Genomic DNA, 7,053 nt, shown 5'->3' with positions numbered 1-7,053 from the left:
TTGGGAGGATGTGTCCTCATGTTAGATGTTAGCAAAATAGACAAAGTTTCAGGACATACAGAACTCTTCATCAGGCAAGACTGAATGGAAAGGTATAATGAAATGGAGAGAACAAAATGGAAAGATAAAAATAAATTCTGAGTCACCAGAAGACTTGCATAGAATTTCACCATGGCAGCACCAATGACTGACTGAATTACAGGTTATGCACCAATGACTGACTGAATTACATGGCTCACCAATCTGCGTTCTAACCTACCTAGTACAGCCCCTAGCCACAAAGTTCTGTCTCCTGCTGGCCTCCTTTATAAGTTGTTCTGTCAAATTTATTTAGGGAGGGCATGGATCCAAGGAAAGTCAAGCAGTAACTGGCAAAAAGAAAAAAAGAATTTCTACTGAGCAAGGCTGCCTTAGCAATGGGAGTTCTGAGCTTGTTGTCTCTGCCTCTACTGAGTAGCCTGTACGGTTTCTTTCTATTTAAACACATGTTTACCCCCTGCCCATGTGCAATATTTAATTGGCCTGTCCTTGCATTCTAGATTAAGAGTCCTCACAGCTATCTAAACTCTCAAAACTATACTCTTAACACTTTTCTTCTCATTTAATTGCACTCAAACAAATAGCTATTTTTAAATGCTGGAAACAGAGAGGTGAAATAAAAATTAGGCTTAATCTCAACCACAGTTAGTTCTAATGCCACTGGGGCAGAAGGCAGGAATTGGAAGAGACCCTCTGCACTGATGCCTGATCCATCTTGGGCTGATGTGATGGCCCTGCCACTCCAAGCAAGTGAAGTCGGTGGGTCAGGACTTCTGCTTAACATGCTGCACTCTGGCTAGATGAAACAAAGCAAACAAAAAACCACCCTTTCAATATATCTCCACCAATAAATAGCAATTGTTTGTGTTAATTCAGTTCCAGAATTTTACCTGCATGATTCTAATGTTGAGGAAAACAGATAAATATGATGAATTGGTGAGCAATTAAAACAGCTATAGTTTGCAGACCTACCAAATTATCAGACTGATTTTCTGATTGGACAATTGTATTTAGATTAAAAGGTTGGGGGGGGGGGGGGCTTGGAGCTGTTCACAGTCAAGTAGAATTCTTCCAAAGGATGGAGATATGTTAACTGAGCTATTTCCTTCCAGGATTCCTATTGTTCCAGAGAAGCACTTGCCAAAGAGTAAAAGATCCAGGCTGGCTGTTGCCTGCACCCTTCTAAGATAGCTGTTTATTGCCTTCCAGAACTTGAGACCCTCCTCTTGTTAGGAAGCCATATATTTTTTCACGTCAATGTTATGTAACTCTTGGGGGCTTGAACGCTCCCCCCCCCCCCCTTTCAGGTTGCTATCTGCTCCATCTGGAAGTATGAATGGCAAGCTCTTCAGGACCCACGGCTTCTCTGTTCTGATGCTAGCAAGGCTACCCCGAATATAGTAGCCCTTCTCTATCATTCTGGGCCTGGAACAAAAGCCTCAGTGGAACCCCCTCTCTTCCTCTCATCGCTGGACTGTGCCTGGGAGGAGAACAAAGCAGGAGTCCAGCAGCACCTTTAAGACCAACCAAATTTTATTCAGAATGTAAGCTTTGGTGCGCATGCACACTTCATCAGACGCGGGATGAGGTACAGTAAGCAGAGCTACATATAGCTGGCGGGGCTTCTCTCTCCCCACCCCCAACCTCTTAGCGCTGTAGCGCGGCGCCATCGGCAGGGCCAGGGAACTTGGGCTGCACCACCCGCCGTCAGTCGGGAGCAGGCGGACCCACCCAGGCCATGCAAGCCCCCGGGGCCGGCGGGGCCAAGCGGGACCCTGCTGGCACCTGCTCTTGCTTTGTTCGGAGCTGAAACCTGCGTGGTGTCAGTTCGAGAGGCGCGAGGACCGGGGAGGGGCTCTCTAGGGGCTTTTCTTTGGGGGGGGGGGGGTTGTCTGTTTGGGCTGCCCTTGAACTAAAGCCCCCCCTCCCGTTGCCTCGCTGCAGAATTGGAGATCCCCCCCCCCTTGAGCTGGGAGGAGGAAGGGGCTCCCCTCCGCCTCCACTGCAGCCCCAGCCAAGCGGAGCCCCTGCCTGCCTTCCAGGGGGCTGATGGCGGCGGCGGCGGCGTCCTTGGCGCAAGGGGACCGGCGGGGCTTCCTCTCCGCAGCTGCGGGCAGCCGGGGCCAGGGGGAGGGAGGGAGGGAAAGCAGCGGGCGGCAGCAGGAGAGCCCGGGCGGGAGGGCGGGCGGGCAGCGGGGGTGGGGGGCTGCCGGAGACTCCGCCGGCCTTCCTGTCGCCCACTGGCCAGTGGCCTGGTCCGCCCGCCCAGCTTGCCAGCAGCGCCGCTCTCCGGGCACGGCGACGTCTCCAGACAGCAGCGCTGGCCGGGCACTGCCAGGCAGGCAGGGAGAGGGGTCCCGGGCACCCAAGGCAAGGCAGGGCGGGAGGGGGGGGGGGCTGGGAAGAGCTGGAGCTGCCGAAGGAAGGGGCCGCGCACCAGGAGCCCCTGCTCTCCCCTCCCGCCCCGGACCGTCGATGGGTCTTCGGGGAGGGGAGAAGAAACCCCGGCGGCAGCGACTGGCTTCTCTGGGAGTGGCGCTGGGTTGCAGCAGCAGGGGACCTCGAGGAGGAGGAGGAGGCCGCTTTCCCAGGGACTCGTGCAGGCAGCAGGGACGAGAACATCATGCCCCCCCGCCCCCCATCCTCTGCCTCGCAGAATCCGTGAAGCGCACCTCTCCTTCAACGCTGCTCAGAAGCCTGCTGCTTCACCCGCCGCACCGCGGGGTGTCTTCAAAACCTCAAGCGAACATCCCGGGGGGCGGGAATATCTAAACTTACCTCCATTTGTTTTGGCCTCGGGGGAGCGCCCAGGGGAGTCAGGCTTGGTCTGCCAGAAGGGAACCACATCAGGAAAGAAAGGGCTGCTTCTTCGCCCTGAACAAGGCGAACCAAGATCAAAGCGGACTGGAGGGACCGCGTCTCGGTAGGCAAAGACTGCATGAAGTTGCTTGCTCAATGAGTTTCGCCCAAGTTAAATACTTGCGAGGAAAAGACATAGAGACCCTCGAACGCCACGCAGGTCTGTCATCGAACTGACTTAAACAGAGCCAGGTGAGCCACACCCCACAAGAAAAAGTCGCATTGAAATCGATGGGATGTAAAAGCTCTTCGCTTGTGCTGGAGCCTGATGCGAGGCGTCTTCAGCATTCCCCCCTCCCCCGCATAAGACAAGGCTTCAGGGGTGGAGAGTCTGCACACCCCCAGTAAATACCACACTGACATCAAGTGTCTTTGGGAGGAGGAGGAAGAAGAAGAATTTCCAATTTTTCTTCTTTGGGGGGGGGGGATTTAAGACTGAAATTCATTTCCATCCGCTCCAATGGTATTTGTTTGTGGGAAAGGACTTTCTAGTTTCCCTACTACTTTCTTATCTATCATACATGTACTACAAGAGTCGATGTAGGAGTTTATGGGAAATAATGCAACTCTTTGGTAAGCATCCAAAGTAATACTGATCAGGAAAGCTGAAGACACAATCCAACCCAAACTGAGCTCTAGATTTAATTGGGAGAGTACCCGTGCAATCCTATGCTGAGTAACTCCAGTCTGAGCCTCCTAAAGCCAATGGATTTAGGAAAGGCAGTTCTGCTTCGGATTCTAGTGTTAGCCAAGTGTTCAGTAACGCATCCTGTGCAGAATCCCTTCAATCTACCGCCATTGACTTTAGGGGATTTAGAACGGAGTCGCTCTGCCTCGGATTACGCAGTGAATCTCTTTCAGTTGAATCAAAAGGACTTTAAATACCCGCCTGGCCAGATCTGCCCTAAATTTTGGACAGCTCTAGATAGTGGTTTGCACGAGATTTCTTTCATTCGCAGGAGTTTTTGTCTAACTGCAAAAGACCCCACACGTTAAACACACACACAAACTAAAAATCAAATTTCTCTATTTGGATAGGTTTTATAAGCAAAGTATCTTTTGCCTCGCTTCCTGGGCAAATTTTCTAGGAGGTATGTAGTTCATTTTGCGCTCAGGGGATAAGCGCCAGTTACTTTCTTTTCTTTTCCAAGCTAATTAGATGAATTTGTCAAAAGAAAATCCAGAAAGGAAGAAAAGCAGGACACGTTTGTTGAGGCAACATTTCAACATGATTTTTGAAATCCCTCCCCTGTAGTTGTTAGCACAATTTTTACATGAAATATATGAGAAGTTTAGCTAACAAGCTAAGCCTTGTTAAAATGGTTGTTTTTTAAAAGGGGGGAAATACACGCAGGAAGAAAGAGTTAGATAAAGTTTATACATGGAGGCAGGGGATTTTTAATGTGAATTTAAGTGCTGCAAAATTCTGCGCGAAATAGAACATCTGAGTTTCCCCCCCAGGGGTTGAACAGTTTGTTTCAACCAGATCTGGGCTTGGTTCTGAAGCGAAGTGGGACTCTTTGCCTCCCCTTTCAGGGCTCAGTTTTACATCGCCTCAAGAGTGAGTTGATGGTAGATTCTCGTGTCCATCACTTTTGGCACCGTGAACCGATCTGGAAAAAGAAGCAGGGGAGGGTCAGCCCTCTTCTCAAGAACAGGCAGCAACTTCTGGCTACAGGAGAAAAGAAGGGGGGGCAAATAAACAGAGGCCTGCCCTGGGTAAGGAACTGCAGCTTTATTTATTATTATCCAAAGTGAAGGCGAGATCTAAAGTCAACCTGGATGTAGTTCGCAGAAAACCGGAATTGGTGTGCGTGTGTGAAAATGAAGCTGAAACTGAATTTGGCTCCGCTCCGCTTTCCTCTTGAGCCTGTTATATAAGAGTTCCTCTTCCTGGCACCTCTTCTGGTGCCCCCTCCCTCCCTCCCTCCCTCCGCTCCTTCCCCACCCCCACCCCCACCGCCGCGTCCCCCCCTCCCGACACACACGCGGCAGCGGAGGCTCGGTCCCCTCCCTGGAATGAGACTCAGCCGCCCGCCCTCGGGGACCGGGGAGAGAAGCCTTCGGGCGCCAGAGAGCGATGCTGCTGCTGCTGCCCCCTGGGCTCCAGATGCCCGTCCTTATTCAGGCCGCTGTGCCTTTAAGGGGGAGGGGGTTCTGCCTCCCCCCTTCCCTAGTCCTGCTTTAGACACCCACAGAAAGGAGGGGGGAAGTGAAACTCCGGACAACAATGCTATCCCCCCTCCTCCCCCAGCGCCGCTTCTCGCCAGGCAGGGAAAGAGGCGGCAGTGTTGCCTGCTTGCAATATTGCCAGGCATTGGAGGAGAGCGCTGCGGCGCGGGGGGGGGGGGGGAGGGGGGTGCAGAAAAGGAAAGAAAAACAGCTCGAGCAAGCGGGGCGGGGCGGGGCACAGTCCAGTTCGGAGCAAGCAGGACCAGGAAGCGAAGGTCCCCTTTGGTGGGCCCCCTCCTCGGCGCTCTGCCTTTGGGGGAAAAAAACCAAGCAAAGCCTGGCGGCTTGCAGCTCCAAGGGTTGCTCGGGAAGGGAGCCCAGCAATGAAATCGCGCTTTGCTCCGCCTTGGAGGGGGGCAATCGAGCTTCCTTGGGCAGGCTGTTGCAGTTGGCGTGCGAGTGGCTGCAAAAAGCCCGTGCAAGCGTTCCTGATGGTGCGGTGCAGCCGGCCTGCCGCAGCCTCGGCGCCTCGATCTCGCGGGCAGCTCCTCTGCTACGTAAGCCGCTGCAGAAGGCGCGGGGCGCCCCTCCCCCTTTGCCCTGCACGCACCGCAGCCCCAACCCAGACGTGGGGAAGGACAACTGTAAGGGGAAATGTAGAATTAAAAGAAAACAATCTCTTCGTCCCTGGGTGGGCTCGAACCACCAACCTTTCGGTTAACAGCCGAACGCGCTAACCGATTGCGCCACAGAGACGCCTGTGAAGAAAGGCCTTGGAAAATTGAGTGATTAGCAATGCCCACCAAAGCTGAATAACGGCCTTCTAAATTCGTTGGTTTCGATGGACTTCCAAGGGTGCTTTAAAGTGCTGTGGAGTGTAAGCATTGGGAAAAGCCCAGAAAAGGGCAACTAGAATGATTAAAGGCTTGGAACACTTTCCCTATGAAGAAAGGGTAAAACGCTTGGGGCTCTTTAGCTTGGAGAAACGTCGACTGCGGGGTGACATGATAGAGGTTTACAAGATTATGCAAGGGATGGAGAAAGTAGAGAAAGAAGTACTTTTCTCCCTTTCTCACAGTACAAGAACTCATAGGCATTCAATGAAATTGCTGAGCAGTCAGGTTAAAACAGATAAAAGAAAGTAATTCTTCACCCAAAAGGTGATTAACATGTGGAATTCACTGCCACAGGAGTGAATAGAGAGAGGGGGGGGGAGGGAGGGGCCACTGTGTGACACAGAGTGTTGGACTGAATGGGCCATTGGCCTGATCCAACATGGCCTCTCTTATGTTCTTATGTAAGACATAGGCCTGGTCTTTATAATGGTTTTATAAACGTGCAGAAGCAGAACACATTTGTCCTGTGCACCCTTGTTCTGTTTTGAAAGATGATGTATAGCAAGCTTCAAAACAAAACTTCACTTTCCCTAAAGGTAAAGGTAGTTCCCTGTGCAAGCACCAGTCGTTTTCAACTCTGGGGTGACATTGCTTTCACAACGTTTTCATGGCAGACTTTTTATGGGGTGGTTTGCCATTGCCTTCCCCAGTCATCTACACTTTACCCCCCAGCAAGCTGGGTATTCATTTGACTGACCTCAGAAGGATGGAAGGCTGAGTCAACCTTGAGCCGGCTACATGAACCAGCTTTTGTTGGGATCGAACTCAGGTCATGATCAGAGGGCTCCGACTGCAGTACTGTAACTTTACCACTCTGCTCCATGGGGCTCTTCCATCACCTTTCCTAGGAATCTTAAAATTGCATTCTGAAGCCCTTGAAGAGTTAGTAGCATTTCATCAGGAGTGTTTTGGTTATATTGCAGTTCAGGCAAGCATTCTTCCCGTGCTCTTGTATTGAATATGCATATTTGCTCTGGTTTTGTGTGCACTGAGTTGGGCTGGAGGAAGTGGGATGTCCTTTGGAATGCATAGTTGGACTTTGGTCATTACTTTCTTAAAGGGAGACACAATTTGGTTCACCACATCA

At 51.6% G+C, this 7,053-nt stretch overlaps 1 non-coding gene across 1 annotated transcript; it reads right to left on the bottom strand.

Annotated features, from left to right (window-relative positions):
- Positions 1–5,752: 5,752 nt before the first annotated feature.
- TRNAN-GUU (transfer RNA asparagine (anticodon GUU)) lies at positions 5,753–5,826 on the bottom strand. Its single transcript has one exon. It is a non-coding gene; the product is annotated as a tRNA-Asn (tRNA).
- Between the last annotated feature and the right edge of the window lie 1,227 nt (positions 5,827–7,053).

This window comes from Heteronotia binoei, chromosome 10, assembly GCF_032191835.1.
Source record: "Heteronotia binoei isolate CCM8104 ecotype False Entrance Well chromosome 10, APGP_CSIRO_Hbin_v1, whole genome shotgun sequence".
In the NCBI taxonomy this organism is placed as follows: domain Eukaryota; kingdom Metazoa; phylum Chordata; class Lepidosauria; order Squamata; family Gekkonidae; genus Heteronotia; species Heteronotia binoei.
The sequence above is the reverse complement of the archived record's forward strand: the minus strand, read 5'-3'. Positions and strand labels throughout refer to the sequence as shown.